The 19,839-nt window shown below is 42.3% G+C and overlaps 1 long non-coding RNA gene across 2 annotated transcripts in view; it reads right to left on the bottom strand.

Moving 5' to 3' along the window:
* The window catches only part of LOC310923713, a 30,723-nt gene extending 10,884 nt beyond the window's left edge, over nucleotides 1-19,839 (bottom strand). The window contains exons 1-4 of one of the 2 annotated variants that reach the window (XR_014592682.1): nucleotides 19,602-19,839; nucleotides 16,566-16,626; nucleotides 14,110-14,204; nucleotides 13,645-13,726 (exon numbers count right to left, since the gene is read on the bottom strand). This is a non-coding gene — a long non-coding RNA (uncharacterized lncRNA). Of the gene's footprint in view, nucleotides 1-13,644; nucleotides 13,727-14,109; nucleotides 14,205-16,565; nucleotides 16,627-19,601 lie in introns of those variants that run through there. The other variant, XR_014592681.1, reaches the window with a different exon arrangement.

The raw sequence follows: 19,839 nt of genomic DNA, 5'->3' as shown, positions 1-19,839 counted from the left end.
TTTTTCTCTTTTCTGTTCCTTCCCTATTGACTCCTAACAGTCTGCATGTTTCTTTCATTGTTGCTGAGTACCAGAGTGATGTTTTCATAGAACTATTTATAACATACACCAAATCTTGTTGGATGGCAATGGTCAGCTCTGAGATCATAATTTTGTATGTTAAATTTTCTTATTTGTTATGTTTTACATTTATTAGACTTGAATTTCATCTGCCATCTTAATTCTCAGTCCCTCTGTCGCATTAAGCCTTTCTGCATTTTTCCAGAGCCGTCCTCCCGTTTCTACTACTGTTTCCTTAATATCCTTTGAACAAGGTAGAAACTCAGAGGATGTGGGAAGCAAAGCAGTTAAGGAAGGATGGATGAGAGAGAAAACCATTTGATGTTGGTCTGCTTGAAGTAAGAAATAAGAAAGTGATGAAAGTCAGAGAGCTAGGGGATAAATGTTCAAAAAGAGATCTGAAGACAATAGGCAAATTAAGAAGGGGACCTACAGTGGTCAGAGGGGGGAAGATATGAGTGTAAGACAAAGAAGCTAACACAAAATGTTAATTTGTTTAGATGTATCAAAGTCCGGGAGAAGGTTAGGAGGCAACATCTGAGGGAAGAAAGGAGATTTAAAGTTACAGGTCTGTGAGGAAACCGAAGTGGACTGGGAGAAATGGAAAGAGTGAGAGACATTAGTGGGACACCGATGATCAAATGACATTGGTGCTGGATTGGGAATTCAATGTGGCACAAGCAAGTTTGAAGGAAGCGGAAATGTGCCAGAAATATGTTATTTCTACTGTAAGAGCTGCATTTTGCATCATAATACTGATGGCTGTGGGGCCATGGCCCATTTCCCCCATCTAGGAATTTCAGGACAATGTGATTTATTGCATGCAGCACTAGCTTAGACTGGATAATTTTAAAAGGAGTTTAGCACCATTTCCTTTCTTTACAGCTCCTTGAGAAATGCTTACACATAGGCTGTGGTGGAGAGCTAGGTGAATTATGAGACAAAAAGTTTTATTTGGGGAGGTTATGTTGCATTGCCTGCCTTTCCTTAAAGGGTGTAGCTGGAATACATTCAATATAGAGACTATAATGTGAAAACACAATATCCATGACCTTCCTGAATTTATAGACAATCCAACAAAGGTACTGAAAGCATGTGATTAATACAGTCTAGGGCTTGGAAACAGACACTGCATACTCACATAATCCAGCAAAATCTCTTTGAGAGCTACCTACCTGTTCTCTGGAATTTCACTTGTCATGTAGAAAAATGAAAGTGGGTCAAATCTCTGGCTGTTCTAATTGTGAAGAAAACTTCCAGAATGGGAAGTATGTGTAACAAATAAACTGTTCTCTAGAGAGGTGAGAGCATAGATCTGAATGGTGTGTGAATTGCCCCAGTCATTTCAGCAAGGTTCTAATTTATTTGGCCAGAAGTAATAATTTAAACGCCAATAATATTTGTCACCCTGTACTTCATGTAATAAATTGAGAAAAGTTCAAAGTGCATGTATTTAGGTTGTGTATTGCCAATACCAGCATAATCTGCTTGAATGAACACCCTGTCATTGTGGTTGGTTTTGTTGTTTTCTGGGGGTTTTTTTTGGTTTTGTTTTTTTTGGTTTTTTTTTTTTTTTTGCTTAGGCTGCCTTTTGTTCTTTGGTACATTTCAACATATTCAGGAGCTGATTTCATGTTGTTTCTGTCTATCCTCCTGTTACAACCACTCAGTAGCTTCTGAGCTGGGTGTTTTCCTGTGACTGCTGTTCCTCTGCCACAGGGTGCACACACACACAAAAACACACACAGATATAAAGAGAAAACATTACTTGTGACTTATAAAAGCAGGCAACAATATGAATTCAGTTCTTCCCAGGACCATCCAAGTGTGGTGATGTGAAAACTGTCTTAGAGAGCAGGAGAAGGGGCATCCTGTTTGTGCTCTGAACCTTCCCCTCTGGATTGCATTTCATTTTTATTTGCATGTATCTTTAAAACAGACAATTTTAATCCTTACAGAAGAGCATAACTGCTTCCACATCTGATTCATATCTGCAGGTAGACCGGTTTACTTTAGTTAAGATATGTGTGCACAGGAAGATACAAATGTGTGCAAAACCAGCTTCATTGTTAGCTATAAAGAGAATAATGTCTTTACATAATCAATCAATCAATCAATCAATCAATCTCTTATTTTTTTCCAGTGCACCCTTCATGCCAACATGCCTGAATGGTTTATGGTCATTAAATTAAATCAAAGAACACACCACAGAATGGACAAGGCCAGATCAATAAATCTTAAAACCTGATTCAAACTTACCAAGGACTCTGCACAAGTAACCATGACAGGAAGGATGACTCCAGTCAGGAGGGCACGTGTGTGGGCATAAAACTGAAACAAGACTTAGGTGATACTAATTAGGAGACAAAAACATTGAAAGGAACTGTAATTTCTATAGCATCTCCCAACTGCCAACAGCATCAACCTGCAGCTTAATGTCTTAAGAGTATTTTCAGATTTATCAGTGATGTAAGAATATAACGATAGTGGCAAGAACTTTTTACAGCTGTATGCTTCAGGGCACCTCTTGCCTAATTTTAAAGATTTGCCTATTTATGATCTCTCCATTTGATTATTGCAGGGCACCATATTAAAGAAAGATGGAGTAAACAGCAGCTGGCAATAACCATAGTATGACTGCTCTGTCTTCATGGACCATCCCAGCAATTTGATCTTTGCAATGACTCCATGCTGAACTCAGATCCAGTCAGAAGTCATCCATTAGTTGGGCAGAACATTTCTCCCTCCTTGCTTGAGAGGAGAGCTTTATGAAACTGCAATACCTTTTATGAAACTGCCAATTAATGGGGAGCTTTGTACATTTTGCTCATAGAAATATCCCAGTAGCTGTCATAACCTATGGAGGTTCATTCCCAAAGCACATAAAATGACCACAGGCCTGACTACATTCGAAACTAAAAGCAAACCCCAGTCCTTCAACTTAAACTTCCCTCCCTCAATAATTTCGAGGCATGTGCTCCTCAGTCTGTGAATTGGATCAAAAGTATTGCCTAGAGGCAAAGGGTCAGAGGAGATTCCACTTATGAAAAACAGGAGGCCCTCAAAAGGGTGCAACCTCAGTTGCTGAACAGACACCACAAATAGGATGGATAAAAGCCCACATGAGACTGGTATGTGAGCAAGCAGAAGCTGACAGTTGCCCCTCAGGAATACAGTATAAAGCTTTCAGTTCTGCAGGAGATGTGATCTGAAAGTCTGCTTCCTGGAAGCGATCGCACCTGAACTGTTGCATGGTGCTGCAGTTGCATAATTTAATAGTTGTCATGTTTCATCCCAAGGTGAGTGTACTTGGTGGTAGTGTACATAAAAAATTTGTATGTCATTAGGGATAAAAGGGTCTATGCCAGACAAGGTCAGATATTATCCTCATGACTGGCAGAAGAGGTCCATATTAAAACAAAGAAGGTGTTTGATTTCCTTTTGAACGTGGGCAGATGATTCAGACCCACGTGCCCTTCATATGCTCTGTCTCTCCCCTTCCTATCTCCTTTCTTTTGAAACAGATTTAAGTCCATCTACTTTTATATTTTCAAACAAAACCCATAAAAGGGCCATAAATATCATGACTCGCTAAAATGAAAGCTGTTTTCTTCTTCTCCCAGGAGACTCCTGCCTGAGAGAGAGACAGAAAGAGTTCACCTCTTTGAAAATTTCCTCCTCTGTCGAAGTAAAGCTGGTATCTAAAAGCAGCCTTCAAGGCTTTGTTCTTATCATCTTGACCTGGCTTTGTACTGGCTTCTCTCTGTATTGCTTGTGGAAGTGTGAAGGACAGGGCTAGGGGAAGGAGTTTTGGCTATCACTGGCAGAGCAAGGGTCATGCTTGGAAAGGGATTTCATTGTGGTTTCAGAAAACATTATAAACTCAGCGTACTGGCAGAAAGAATGAAGAAACTCATTCCCCTCCTGGATCAGACCAGTGATCCACCCCTTGTGTCTCTGATGTTGGCCAGAACCAGATTCACCTCAGAAAGTATAAAGAAAGTTTAAGTGGGTAATTATGGAATAACCTGCCCTGAGTAAAATTTTCTCCCCTTCTGGCCCAAAGCCCTCCTTCATCTCTCCTCCTTGGTTAGAGTTCAACTCTATGCCCTGAAGCATGACGGCTTCTCTCCCTTCCAAACCGCTTTTCATCCTGGCCTGTCTCATGTAACTGCCTATGACAGTGATGGGATGTATAGGTCTTGTCCATTGAGAGTCTGTGACAGATCATAGCCTTATTGGAAAGAGAAGCAGAGAGGCTGAAGAGAAGGCGAGGGAGGAGAGCATAAACTCAGATGAAATATCCATCAGGAAGATGGAAAGAAGAGTGAGTGCTCGGGAAACTAATTGCTACCTGCTGATCTGGGCTGTAGAGATAGCTTGCAAGTGAGCATTTTTTCTTTTCAGAGATTTCAGCCTGGAGCACACTAGGAAAGTCAACTCTTGGTTGAAACTACTGTTCATCAATATTTCCCTTTATATATTTTTTTTTCTTTTTTTTCTTTTTTTTTTAATTTTTTTAAGCTGTAGAAGTATGACAGTAGTCCTGAGAAAATAATTCCATTATAGTCTAAGGGAGCTTTTTCTTCCACTGAAGTTCACTACTCTCTTCTGAAAAGGTATTGGCATAATTTGGGCCTCTTGGACACTGAACATGGATGAAAATCAGGCTATTTTTCTACTGCCCAAGAAGTATTTAGGAATCCAAAGTCAGATATTCCTGCCTAGGTCTTTATCCCTATCATACAGAGATGGTTGTTCATTATCCTGAGTCCAGCAAAGCCCAGCTTCTGTGGATTTGTTTTGCCATCACATAGGGAATCAACATTTATGTGATACAATGCCAGATGCCCCAGGGTGAGGATTAGAATTGTCCAGCACATGAAGGCTCTTGACTTTTTAGACATTGTCAACATTATCGTAGGTGATAACACTATACCACAAAAAGCATTTAAAAGTTCCAGGGAATGCTTAAATGTACTTTCTAGATGGGCACTTTCCAGTTGTATGCAGGTTGAATGACAGCTTTCACTTATTTGTCTGGGAGTTCAACAATTCCTAGGGAGAGGGAAAGAAGAGCTGTTTTGGATCATATCCAAGTCTCAGTAATGACTAATTTCACTCCCACGGTATCCACTGTTTCCCGTATTCCTTTCCCTCAAAAGTGGGGCAAAGGGATCTGAAGTTTTCCAAGTGATGGGTGTTGAAATTGCACCCTGTCTCCTGGATACCACACTGAGGTGTTCAAAGCATCCTACTGATGTTGGCTGAGCACAGGAGATTGTTCATTAAGAAAAATGACTGTATCATTCATACTGGGAACAGCTGCAGTGAGCAGCTCAGTGGCAGTGTTCAAGGCTCTGTAATCTCCTGTTAGTTGCCACTTGCCATTAGATTTTTTTACTGGCCATAAAGGAGAATTGTAGGGGAAATGAGACGTGACAATAATTCCCTGTTCTTCCAGCTCCTTTATCAATTCAGTAACAGGACAAATAGCACCAGAAGGTAATGTGTATTGTGGAATATTAACTGCTTTACTGTGGGGTAAAGGAGCAGCTGTTTGCAACAGATTAGCAGCCAGAGATGCATCTGTAGGAGATAAACTCGGGGGCAAAAAGGGTGATATTCCTATTTCCCATTTTCCCCATGACTGACCCTTCAGTACATCCATGCCCAGTATATTAAGGGCACCCAAAAGTAAGGTCAGGTGCATTGTCTGTCCCTTAGACAGAATCAGCTTTGCCCTGACCAGAGGATGGTTGGGTTTCCCATCATGGTCTGCACTAGAAACTTGACTGCTTGTGAAGCAGAGGCTGCCCTTTTTAAGTGTCCTTACATACCATGGATATCTGGATTCCTGTGTCAATGAGGACTGGGATCCTCAGCAGTGGGAGTAGCACCCACCTTAGTTTCCTAAATATCCAGTCTAGATTTTGTGCTGGTAGGTTTGGATATATCCCTGAACTCACAGCACTTGCATGCTCTATCCCTTTGAACCATATGGTGTCACCCCATCTCCAAACACAGATCCCAGAGGGTTATGAGATGTGAGTGAGGAAAACTTGTCCATTGCCACGAAAGGAAAGTTGGCATTTCAGAGACAGCTCCTTCTCCAAACACATTTTCCATCAACTTTTCATTTAGCAGTAACTGACCACGTTTCTCAATTTCCTCTTTTGTCTTCCACATGGAGTCAGGCTGGCTCTTTTACATTTTCTCTAGCTGAGGATCTCCCTTGATTTTTACCCTCTGTAAATGGCTGTATAGTGTTAAATCTGCCAGCCTAAACTGAAATACCTCTTGGAGAGTAATACCATTTAAGCACGTCTTAATGGCCAACACTAAAGATTCCTACACCCCCTCAGCTTCTGTTAGACACACATCAGAAGTGTGCAAGCTCCCAAATCACCTCTCAAGGATGCAGTTCTGCTGGAAGGGATGTCAGGCTCTGGGGCAAAGGGTGCTGGTCCTTCTAATTCAGGTAAAATCGCTGTTTTCACCATGGCTGCATAAAGGCCCTTTAGTCCTTCCTGGCCACCTGCCCTTCCCTACCTGGCTCTGCTTCAATCCAATGCTGCTGCTCCCAGCACACATCAGGCATTAGCATGAGCTGGGTTGGCCAAACCAGGAGCCTGAGTCACAAAAAGGCCAGGGTCTTAAACAAACAAAACAAACAAAAGAGGTTGTTGTTATTACTTACCAGGACATGCAGTGATAGGAAGTAGGGTAACCATTTTAAACTGAAAAAGCATAGGTTTATATTAAATAGTGGGGTGGATTTATATTAAATAGTAGGAAGAAATTCTTTATTCTGAGGGTGGTGAGGCACTGGCATGGGTTGCCCAGAGAAGCTGTGGATGCCCTATGCCTGAAAGTGTTCAAGGCCAGGTTGGATGTGGCTCTGAGCAGCCTGGTCTAGTGGAAGGTGACCCTGCCTGTGGATAGGGACAGGGGGGTTGGAACTGGATGATCTTTGTGGCCTCTTCCAACCCAAAACATTCTATGATTCTATGGCTGTTTTCTTCTAATCCACTTACACAGTGCCACTGCCTGCCATGTATAGGATGATAAGAATATTATTTCACTGAACTGACCTTATACATGTGTCCACAGCTTGGTCTGATGATGCTTACACACTGTAAAATTATCCCATAATTCTGTGGCATAGCTCTCTTCTATCTACAATTAAGCACCCTTTATAATTCCACATTTTGGCCACATTTACAGCACAGCTATTGCAAGTGTATAGAAAGTGTAAATAACTTGCCTAATATTTTTGCTAGCCACCTTTCTCTTTGTCTCTCCTTCAGTTACAAATGCCTTGGAGAAGAGATCATTCTTGCTTAGTCCCTAAAAATGCCTTAGCTTCTAGGGGGAGCTACAGTAAATTAAAAAAAAAGAAATATATGCTGGATTCTATTTTCACTAAAAAGAAAAAACGAAAGGCATGTTATAACCCTGATTTGGTGTGATTATACTGTAAATAGGCCATAAACAGTCAAAGGGAAAATAACCCACAATATTCACACCTTTGAGAGACTGTGAGGTGGTAATCGCTATTCTTCCCTGCTGTTCAAAATATTTTCCAAGTATGCTCGAAACTGCATTGGCAGCAGAATGTGGCCCAATTCAAGGGCTTTAATGCTACTGCTAAGTAGAAATGATTTTTGTCCTCGAAATTTTCAGTGAAATAGTCTGTATTTTGCAAAAAAATAGCATAGCTATTCATTGCAAAAGCACTGAGAAAAAAGGCAGAGACCATCAGAAATCTTTCTGACAAGACAATTCCATGTTTTAAAAAAACATTTGTCCAATTAAGGAAAAAGTACAAATGTTGAATTTCAAAAATAGGCATGTTCCATCTGAAGATGCCAGAGAATTTCAGTGTTGCTTGCTGAAGTTAATAGGGAGCATAACGTCCACTTTATTCATGAGGAAACAGGAACAGAAATTTGCCTTCAGCTCGTTTTTTCAATTTTCCCCAAGAAGGGTTACACTTTCCATGCCACACACAGAACTGGCATTTTAAACTGGTGGTATAGCTTCCCTTTCAGACCACAACCCTTCTTTACAAGCAGCATGGCTACCTCTGCCTGTCACAATGCTACAGAAGAGCTCTGCCAGAGAATTGTTCCAAACCTTGCAGGGAGATGCTGTGCTTTTCCTGCCCTTTGTGGTGAGAATCTTTTTCATCTCATATCCATGCCCATACTCAACACTTTAAAATATTTCACCTTTATGAACTATTATTTTTCAGCATCCTTTTGGCTTGATAGATAGCTAAGGATATAGGTATTTACTGTCACTACATTAATATCCAGAGGTCTTAACTAGCACCAGGATCCCACTGCAGCATGAACAGCATGCGGCACACTTCTAGATGTTCTCGCCCTAAAAGACTTGCAAGTTAAATGAACGAAACAGACACAGGCTGGGAGAGAGAGATTGCATCTGTCAGTGTGTTTGAGACCCAGACACTGAGCCCAGTGTTGTACATGGATACTGCAGCAGCAGAAGCCTGCAGGAAATTTCAAAAGAGAGGGCTAAATTCGTCTTGCTAACAAACATTGTCCATGAGCAATCACTCACCTCTCTGTGGCACAATTAAACACTCACTGGCCTCCAGAGAACACAAGCACGACTTTCTAAACTGGTGATTAAGGCCTTTGCCTGTGAGGGGCAGACATATGTTTCAGGCCTTTTTCCAGCGAGCGTGTGATGTGAAAGAGTATAGCATTCATCAGTGCAGGCTTTTCCCCTCCCAAGTCATGGCTCCTGGCTGCTACCTTGCAAAGCAGCAGTGCTGTGCCTTTTTGGCCCAAAGAATACTTAAATTGCCATTTCAAAAGGAAATAGTTGATTTGGGACTCTTTAACAGAATAATCAACAGCACAGGGAAAGAGCCTGACACTTCCTTGGACCCAGATTCAGGTTCTCTGAGTGAGTTAAAATGCTGTCTTCTGAGATGGCCTGAACACTGAGCTACTGAGTTGAAAAAGGACCCCTCTCTGCCTTTTGTCACCTGCTGCTTATGGGCTATGTCTTCTCCATGGGTAAGGCTGGCCTTAGAACCAAAGGTAACTTCAGGTCTGTGAGCACAGGCCAGGGAGGAATTCCTCGCTGCAGTGTCATGTTTATCCATCACAACCCATTGTTATTGCAGACTGTCACTAAAATATCCTGCACTGAATTTTACAGTGCTTCAATCATCTTTCAGATCTGAGTCACACTGATGGTACAGGTGGTTTCAAATATAAAGACAGCCCATCACATGGATGGGACATACATTCCTGGCAAAACCGGCAGCTTCACCTATGTTTTTCTGTTTGGGAAGTGATTCAGAAACAATCAGATTGGTTCTGGCTCTGTGTGGCAGATTGCACTTGAGCATGCAGCAGCCTCCTAGCCAGCAGAAAGCTGGGCTAAATCAGCTACTGGAAGTACAAGCCTGCTTTAGAATTTAACACTTCCTTGGCATTTAACATTTCCTTAGCATTTACCAGTGAAACTCAGCAAAACGATAGCTTTTATTTTTGCTTTGTCCTAAGCTCAAAGGCTCCCAAGGCTCAAAAGATTGCATATGCCTCTGGAGTATCAAAGCTTCAAATCCAGTGTAGCCTAGCTATTATTCCCTTCAGCAGTGAGCATGGGCAGTTACAGAGATGAGATGAATGCTCCCCATCTAGATAATTTTAAACCTGTGTTTAGCATTAATTCTGTCAGTTTGGAAGGCAGGCAGCTGCCAACACAGGGCGATGCAATGCCCTGTGCTTCTGCTGGACTTGCACATGGTAAGAGGCCATGGTGTGTGCTTGCTGGAATGGGAGGGGTTTAGGGTGAGATTAGCGAATGGGCAGAAGAACCTGCTCTGAGGGAAAGGTCTTGCCAAGATTTACACAGGCAGCGACATGATCAGAAAGATACTGCATGTGGCACGTTACAATGGACACACTAAAAGTCTTCCTATTCCCTTATTCTACCATATGGACTGAGTTACACACTGTGAAAATCATGTTCCTTGCACGAAGGAACAAAATAAAATACTGTTTGGCTTAAACCTATTCCTGCTTCTGAATGTAAATTAAATCTGTTCTCCTTCAATTTTCTTTTGTTCTGCCGCTTTTATCTTTGTGGAAATTTTCTTTGGTGACTCCTCTGTTGTTGTCAGCCTGGCCTCACAGGTGAAAATCATGAACCCTTCTGAAGTTACAAGCTCTAGGAACATGTCCTTGGCTGGAGGCAACATGGAGTTACACAACCCCAACCAGAGCGCACTGGTACACTGGCTTTTCCTGCCCTCCTCTGTGCAATTATTTGGGGGAAAGTTCTCTAGGCCAGAGAAACTATATTCATAACATCCACTATTTAAGTCTCTCACTTGGATTCTTTCCTTGCAGTGAGAACTGACATACTGTCAAAGTTGACAGCACTATGGCAGTATATTGCACCAGAAGACCTGGCTTTTCCTTTCCTCGCATCTGCAGATCTTGGCTGCTCCCATTACACAAACCCTTTCTCACTCCTGCACTCCTGCCCCTAATAAAATCTCTGTGCTCCACATGCTCCCTCAGCCTCCCTTTGATTCGTGCTCCCAGAGTCTTCCTCGCTGCTGACGTCGGGAGCATGCACAGCTCTGTAATTTCCCGGCAGCCCTTTTCAAACACTGCCTTTTAATCAGGTGCTGTGTTTTACCAGCCCTTCCTTCTCTCACTGAACGCCTTTGAAGCAGGGCTGCCAACACTGGTGGAGTTCCTTCTCTGCCGCCCTTTTTTGTTGTTTCCATACAGAATGCTAGGATAGAATTTTGTAGCTTTTTAGATGCTCTGATTTTTTTTTTTTTTAATTTTTTTTTTCTGTGTTGTGATCCTAATTTCCTTCAGGATTTCTTCTTCCTCTCCTGGGAAATTTGTCTCTATTTCTGGCATCTGTCCTTCCTAACCCTTCCCACGTTTCTTCCCTTCTAAAGACAGGGGAAAAGAATCCATTTAATATTTTTCTGTAGTAACGTCTATCTCATCTGTCAATAAATTACCCTTTGCCATCTCTGGGAGACCCCTTTGTCTCCCTTCACTGACCTTATTCTGTACCTTGCCTGGTTTTTTTTTTAAGGGAGGATGCAATATCCCTGGGCTGTCATTCCATGAAGAACAGCTGTCATTCCTCCCATAGTGTATGCGTATGTGTTTGAGGAGGGAGGGAAAAGGGAGGGGGGAATTAGGAGAGGATGGGGTTCTGCTGTTGGGAAATATGATGGTCCTATTCAGACTGGAAAATGTTTTTTCATTCATGATATTCTGCTGCAATTCTGTCTTTTTCTCCAGTGGTTTTAGACATTCATTTTCTTTTTAATCTAACACTCATCCATCTGACATATAACTACAAGAATATTTATTAAAGTAAACATATTTTAACTCATTATGTATGCATTTTAGAAACGCCTAATTTCTGCACAGTCTCTGCAACTGTGAATGCTATCTCACTGCCATAGCTGCAGTCTAATACTACAGAGGTGGATTCAGAAAGCATTACCTGTGGCTAAAAAACATGACTTTTTCATATATTTTCAGTGTTACAAGCTGAAATGCTCTCTGAGAGGGTTAAAGAGCATGGTATAGTCCTGCATGTAACTAGCAAGCTGTGCAGACCTGCAGAAGGAAGAGACAGATCCATGAATACAGCAATGTCTTTACTCCTCCTTGTGTATTTTGAAGCACTGCAGACTCACAGATAACTCCTCGTGGAGCATTCCCTGCATTTCTCGTGGTCCAAGGGCTTTGTGCATAACACGGGTAAAAGTTCCTTTCTTCCTGCTTCCACATGAAATCTAACCACAAATTAGTACAGTCTGAAAAAGCAAATATTAGTTTCAATCAAATTCTACCAATGTATTTTAAGAAGCAAAGATGCTCTCACCTCTGTACCTTCTGGCAATTACACTTCTTAAAGCATTTATTTTCACAATATGGCCATGAAATATGGAAATGTAGTTATTATCTGTGGTGTGCATAGAAACACGCCAAAGCAACCTCAAGGCACAGGACACAGCTCATGCTGGAGCCCCTGTTCTCTGAGTACCTGAGTCAAAAACCTAGTGAAACACACTGTGAGTCTTGTTTGATCCAGCCTTGGGGTTTCCTTTGTTTGGGAATGAGCAACAGGCACCATGTTTGTGTCACAAGCCAGGTCCAGGCATGGCCTCTGGACCTGTGAGCTCAGAGATGTTCCAAAGGCCCAGATTAGCAACACTAGAGAGAGACTGAAGAACTTAAGACAAAGTCAAAAAGAATGTCTAGATACAACATATGTACCAAGCTCTTCACTTCCTTGTCCTGTGCTAGCAGGACATCAGCAGAACATCTTTTCTCTTAAAAGCATTATTGTACTTGTTTTACAACTGCTTTGTGATTGATGTCCACTCTGGCCCTTTCTCTCTCATCTGATGGCTCTGGCAGTCCCTGCTTGATTTAGCCATCCCAGCTGAAATGGTAACCCATCTCCACAGCTAGAAGTAATAAATTCTTTAGCCACCACAGCAAAATACATTGATATGATCTTGAATTAAATCACTCATGTCTGCAGTTCTCAGTCCAGGATATCACAGTAAATTGGTATCAGCTGAAATCAGATTTACATTAGTAAATGTATCAGGCTATGAGCTGAACAGTTTGCACGGGCCACACCACTCATTCAGCCACCTCTTCTTTGGGATAACTACCTCCAGCACGTTAGTAATACAGCCAGCTGAACGGTGATATCTTAAACTTCTCCAGGGGAATCACTGGGGCTTGGGAACCAGAGCCTTTACTTCCCTAGAAACAATGTGTGCCTTCAAGGACTAAGGCTCTGTCTGCCTGTGAAATCGGGTTTTCAAATGTATTCAGATGTTGGTAATACCAACCCTGCTCCGGCACCAGGAAGAAGGTGTGGAGTCTACTGAAGAATGCTCTTGGCTACTGCCACCTTCAGGACTATCCCATGTTAATTACTCGGGTCTCTCATAAAAAGACACCTGTGGCAATTGGCAGAGTATGTGCACAAACATTAGCAGCCTTGAGGCTGAGAAACTGCTAAATAGTCTTAGTAATAGAATATTAACACCTTGATGATGATGGAGCGTGGGTGGAATAATTGTCTGCTCAGAAAGAGGCACCTTTTTCTCATTCTATTCCTGTTGTTGAATCCTTATCTCCCGGATAAATAAAAACAAACTCCCCAGTTATTGTTCTCATTCACCTTTTGACTCTTGATTAGATTTACTGCAGATACATCCCTTTGGCAATGAAAATGGAATCAACACATTTCTGATGCACTCCAGTGGAATTCTCAGCCCCTGCTCTATCCTCAGACCACCAAGGTCCTCGTTTTCTGAATGGCGGTTAATTACCTGTCCTTCTAGTGCTTGGATGAGATACAACTTTCAGAAAGATCACTTGCCCTGATTAACAGGCTGTTCTGTTTCACTATGAATCTTTATCTTATTTTTAATCCTCAACACGTGGAGCCAAACCTGATACCTTTCTGAAGAGAGAAACTCACGGTGATACTAGCTGCCTTGCTCGGGCTGCTTCTCCTTTCTATATTTTTCAGTGTTTTCCCAGATGAGGCCCCAGGATTATTGCAAACGAGTCCCAGGAAGAAATGCTGCTCAATTAGGCGAAAAGAAACTCTAAGGAAAAAAGGAGTAGAGCCAGCAAATTGCTTGAGATAACAATCTCCCCCCACCCGTGTGTCTCTGTAACTAAGAGGATTAGCTGAACTTTCTGTGTCACACCAAAACTGACAATAAGCAACAGTGACTTCCCCCCGCTGGCACTTGTACCTTCACATGTTTCATTTTCTTGCCCACACTACTGCCTTGCCCCTTGCTGATTGTATGACAAACTTGGGGATGAACATGATGGCTCTTTCCTTTCCTTTAAGATTTATGACTCAAAGCCAAATAAAACCCAACTCAAGTTATTACATGCTCTGTTTCCTCCTAACAACAACTCACTTCTAACAGTGTAAGCTAAGCAAGGAAACATGGAAATATGGTCTCCTTGATCTCACCTGATCTATCTGCTGCTAGAGATGCAAACAGCAGCCTCGGGTCTGCCAACACGGAAGCAGGCATAAAGACATCCCTTGGGAGCAGGACCAAATGTCTGGAATATATAAAGAAGTCCCATCAAAATTCAAAGTAACTGAGGTTCCGTGTAGACACAGCACTGCCAGCAAGGAGCTGGATGTTTATTTCAAGGTAAGATTTATCATTCTGTGGTAGGAGGACTACCTAGGGTAGTCTGGCAGTGAAAGGAAATGAACTTTGTTAAAGGACTCTGTCGCCGGTTACGGAATCAGCCCCACGTTCCTCTCACAGTGCTGTGCACATGGTGAACAGAATATGGATTGTGGCTGAAGATGATCAAACATCAAATAGTTCCAGTTTCTGAAGTAAACTAATTCCTTTTGCTGACCTGTGTAGAACATCACTATAAACAGGGTGAACAACTCCTTCCCCTGAGCTCATCAGAGAATTTGTACAAAGTTCTATGAGACAAGACAAAAGAGGAGCATTCTCCCACCTGCACATGATCCCTCTCTTCTCTTCCCTGAGTTTCCACAGAAGACCGCAGAAAGTGGTGGAAATCTGAAAGATGGATGTCTCTGATATCTGAAGGGCTGCACAAAGGCACACGGACTAAGTAAGCACCTGTGCTACAGTGAAGAAGGAACTTGAAAGCAAGAAAGAGGCAGGAGAAGCAGAAATTATTTCACACTGATGTAAAACAGATACCAACAAACAAAAAGGGCATGTTGTGGTAAAACAAGTTGGGGTGTGGGACTCAGGTGGTCACCACCAGCTAAAGGATTGAGGGGGAACACTGACACAGCAAAATCTGCAGGAAGTATTAGGGTTGGGCCATAAAATGCATGGGACTTGCCAGTTCTTGTAAAGCATTTTACTGAACTAGGCATCTGTGCTGTATGCCCTCTCATTGCTACACAACTCCCTGGACCTAAATTAAATCACTATGGCACTTCTGCCATGTTAAACGGTGCGAGCAGGTACTCTCAGGCCACATAAATTCAGTGAAGTAGTGTTTTGGGTGTCCCTGTACAGCTTTATTTGTGATCAAAGGGTATGGTGGTGTGGGGGAGAAATACTTCCAGACAGATTTAGACTTTTACTCCAAAAATCTGTTCAGACTGAGGCATTGTAAAAACTGCCCGGTGTATTGCCATGGGGCAAGACTGCCTTGTCACTCTGTAGCAACCCCTTTCTCGCCTATATGGAGCAGCAGTTTGAGTTCAAAGGGATCCAGGTCCATTCTCTTTCCCCATTTACATGAAATGGGACTAGAGTGGAGCGTGGCAGCCTATTAACAGTGCCCCACAGCACTGCAAGAGTTCTGCCTAGAGAGTGAAGGACACCGTGTCCAATTGAAATTACAGAGGAATTTGGGGTAGGCAGAATGTAATTACACAATTGGAATTTAAACTGTGAAATTAAAAGGAAATATTCAAGGATGAAGGGGCAGAGAGAATCCCTAATCTCCAGCCAGGCTAGGCTGTGTGACAGAAAAGTCCCTTTCTGAAGAGGGAATAAGCAAAGAGCTGTCCTGGAAGAAAGGGAGGTAGAGAATAAAGACAATGTTTTCAAAAGCACCCTAACTCCAGCTGTGTGTTTGTTTCATAGGCTATGTCTATTCTACGGAAAAACCTTGCGGTTGCTAAAAGGCATCAGATGTGTCCCTCTTGGCCCCCTCTTCACTGAGGTCAAAAACAATTTGGTTCCTCATGTAAGCAGCACCAAAGCATTCCTAAGGTCTACAGCAGAAAGCGTGCTGTACAACTGGTCAAAAAAGGGAGTTCAGCCCTGGTTTTCATATAGGTACAAACCAGAATTTGCCCTTCTCCCTGAGTTTGTCACACCGCTGGCACTCTTGCTTTAGTGTCTGAGCTTTTCCCAAGTCTTACTTAATAATCATCCTAACAAAAATCAGGTATTTTTTAAGGGTTTTGTGGTAGTAAGGGGAGGAAAACTACCAAAAGCGAATCTGTGACAGTTTTGAGTGGCAATTTGAATCAGGCAATTGCAAATCCCACTCCTTAGAGATCTGAATCAAGTTGTAGGACCTCATTGTTGTCCCTCTCAGAGCAGAGAAACAGGTAAAGATGCAGCCAGCCTTGCTCTCTCTCTGAGAGAGAACAATAACTGCTGAACAGGGTCCTTCAATCAAGGCACAACGGAGAGAACTGGGGACTCATCTTCTTGGGACACCCAGCTACACATGCAACCGAAGACAAATTTCTTAATTTCTCTGCCTTAGTTTACCATTGCTAAAAAGGCACAGCAATTATTTCCTAAGTCTTCAAAGCTGGTGATTTGTAAGATGTAACTGGTTAAAATCGGAAGATTCAGAAGCTGCATTGATGACGACTATTGAAATGCATACAAAAAAGTGAGCTAAAGTAAGTGCAGGCAAAGCAGCAGAAAGTGAGAAATAGATTGAAAAACCCACCTGAAAAGATAAGTGTCCTTTTAGTAATTACCTCTCCCTTTCCTGAGGATGTGTGAAGGTTCTGAATTACAGGGTTTAAAAAAAAAAAAAAAAAAAAAAAAAAAAAAAAAAAAAAAAAAAAGAAAATTAAAAACATGCTTCTTTTTGCCCGTGCTCCACATCTTATCTCCAAAAAAGCAGTTAGCTGCACTTGGAAGGGGCAGAGTATTATGAGGTGGTACAAATTTCCTGCTTTAATTTTATTATCTTTAAGATTCAGAGGAGTGGCGACAACTCTCAGAAATAAGAGATTCAGGGTCATCCTTTCTCCAATCCAGAGACAACAGAATAGGGTCAGAACCGAAGGCAGAAAGCAATCTAGTCAGAGGCAGCCAGAGGAGTGTGCAAGGGGGAAAAGCCAGCCAATATATGCAGTGGACAGTCTCCATTTCTCTTCTGCTGTTCGTGCTCAGCACTCACAAGGTGCGTAGGAAGGAGATCTGAAGAGGGGGGAAAGTATAATAATGGAAAGAGACAGTACTGGTGGGTCCCAAGCCTTGGGGATAAGGGTGGACTCCTTTCCATGCTTGGGAACAGGAGGAGGGCGGGGAGCAACGCAGGAGAGAAAGGAAAAACAGCTTTGTGGTTAAAGTACTGAACTGCACAGCCTCAGAGCACCTAGGTGCAGGTCTGTGTCCCACTAATGTCGGCTGTGACACTGGAGGGACTATGTACAGTCTTTACGTTGCTTTTCTTCACTTCCCCTCCTCAACCAAGAAGGTACTAATCCTATTTTTCCCTCCTTCTTTCCCTGCCAGCTCTCTAAATTGCAAGCTTTTTGAGACACTGTGTCTTTTGGTATTGAAGGCATGTTCAAAAAATAACACTGTAGCAGGGAGGCTGCCGGTTGCTCTGTCAGGTTGTGTATGAGGATGAGAAATAGGAAACAGGCAGAAACACACAGATAAGTGTAATTAAATATGAGACAATCCGTGCAGTCCCCTAGTGAAAGGAATACAGAGGTTTTTGAGGACGTTTGTATGAAAACATAAGGAGCAAAGAACGACTGTTTTGAGGCAGAAGCCTTTAATTATCTGGATGACCAAAGGGAAAGCAGAAGCAAACATGATTCTAGTAACAGGCCCTCCTGTAGGAGAGAAATCTCATGTGAAGAAAAGAGGATAGAGAGAAGGGGGACATCGTGTGAGAAAAGCAGCATCTGGGATTCACATCTGAGTGGCACGGTGGAATTGGAGCAGAGCAGATAAGTTTGCTCTTAATTTCCCTATACACTGGAGCTGTTTCGTGAAAAGGATAATTTCCTTCCCAGTGTGCTTTTTGCTTAAATACTGTGATTTGTGTTTCTTTTGCTTCCTGCCTTCCCACCTCATGTTTCTTTTGTCCTCCGCCTCTCTACCTTAAAAAAAAAAAAAAAAAAAAATTGTCTGTGAAACACTACTGAATTAATTCTAGCGGGAGATAGGAAATTCAGAAGGTCACAGAGCAATCATAGAAAATTTGGGGTTATGGGCACAAGTCAAGCAGGCCAAGGAGGGCTAGGAATTAAGAGGTATCTGGTTTAACATCAAAACAATGGACATAGATACGCTGCAGAGCTTTAAAGGATCCTCAGATTCCATTTCTTCCCTTTACATGTGGTGTTGATTCTGAGCACCGTATTGTTTCTCACCGCCAGAAAATCTTTTTAAAGCAAAATCCCTGTGAGAGGTGATTCTGTGTGGCTGACAAGTCCAGCCAGGGAACAGAATCACAGGGTCCTGCTCGCTGCTTTGGGCTCTGTTTCAGCACATACTTCACCACCAGTGTGAGCCCAGTGTCACTGACTGCAGCTGAACAACCAACTTTCTTACTTATGTCTTTTTGTAAAATGAATCCAGAGTGCTCAGCTCCTCGTAGGGCTAAGCTTTGTATCATCTTTGTGTCCAATTATCTCAAATTTCAGGTATTTCCAGCAAGTTGTTCACGAGTAAGAGACCAATCAGGCACTATGTGGCACTCACAATTGAAAGAGAGGTAAAATTTATCTGATAAATTATTCATCACTAATGATTTGGCCAGCTTTCCTGGATATATAGCCACAGGGATGTATGACACCTTGGGGAAGGCATCAGATAGAGATGCATTCAAAGAAAACTAGAGGAGAGGATGCAGACATAGATCCAGACTAATCTTTACAGGGAGAAGGAGAGCACCTATGTGGCTTGACTGAATTAAATTCTCTTTATAGGTGGTCAATTAGAACACACAGAGCAGATTAGTAACTACCAGAAAATTAAAAAAAAAAAAAAAAAACCAAACCCAAACAAAACCAAAACAAAAATAACAACAACAAAAAACCACAAACAAACAAAACAAAACAAAAAAAGCAACAAAGCAAAAAACCAAACCACTAGCAACTACTTGTTTTCAGACATCTTTTCTGCAGCGGCTGTGGGCTCCAGCTAAGTGTGCAGAAACTGAGCGAGAGCAAAGACTAAATCAGGTGTGGTAATGGGAGCAAAATTCTCCCCAGCAAGAAGCTGCTGGGATCAGGGAAGAGGTTTACTGGGAAGTGGCATGCCAGACCGAGGAGAGTCTTTGGGTGAGATAGGGAGATACGGGGGAGAATATTCAGCGTAGGCAGGATTAGAGCTGTGCAGAGTCTTAATCTAGGCAGCCCTTTCTCTACACCTTTATCTGTCCTGGTGCAGCCCCTGCGTGCTGCAGTGCTGGTATAACCTGGCCATAAAACTGGATTAACTGGCCCGCGAGGATCATGGCTGAACTGAAGAGGAGCACGACAATATGCCTTTGTTTACATGTTCGCTCCTGTGAGTGCAACACAGATCTTCAGGAGACAAAGTGCTTAATTGCTGGTTTAGGGTGTCAGCAAATGAATGTGCATGAGTAGAACTGGTGTTAGGGGCAGGTTTTTTGCTCTTTCACAGTGCACTCCATTGCTTTTCTGCAATAACAGGAGGTTATTTTATAGGACAGCAAGGAAAAAAAATCCCATTACCAGAAGACCTTATTTTTAAATAAAAATGACAAAATTACCTTTCTGATTCACCCCTTGGAGATACACCCTGCTGTCTCCCTCCTTCAGCCTTTCCTTTTTGGCTCTTTCCTACCAATGGAAAAAAAAAATAAAAATCTAGTGGCTGTCTCTGATACGACTCCTAATTTTTTCAGCAACAGCATGCAAGAACAGATCCCTGACAGTTCCTCTTACTCCACAATGTTTTGCACCCCAGAAGAAAATCCAGCTTGGACTCTGACCCAGCTGAGTTAATGA

The sequence above is a fragment of the Zosterops lateralis genome (genome assembly GCF_965231275.1).
Source record: "Zosterops lateralis genome assembly, chromosome: 2".
Lineage (NCBI taxonomy): Eukaryota > Metazoa > Chordata > Aves > Passeriformes > Zosteropidae > Zosterops > Zosterops lateralis.
Note: the sequence above shows the minus strand (reverse complement) of the source record. Positions and strands in the feature narration are given on the sequence as shown.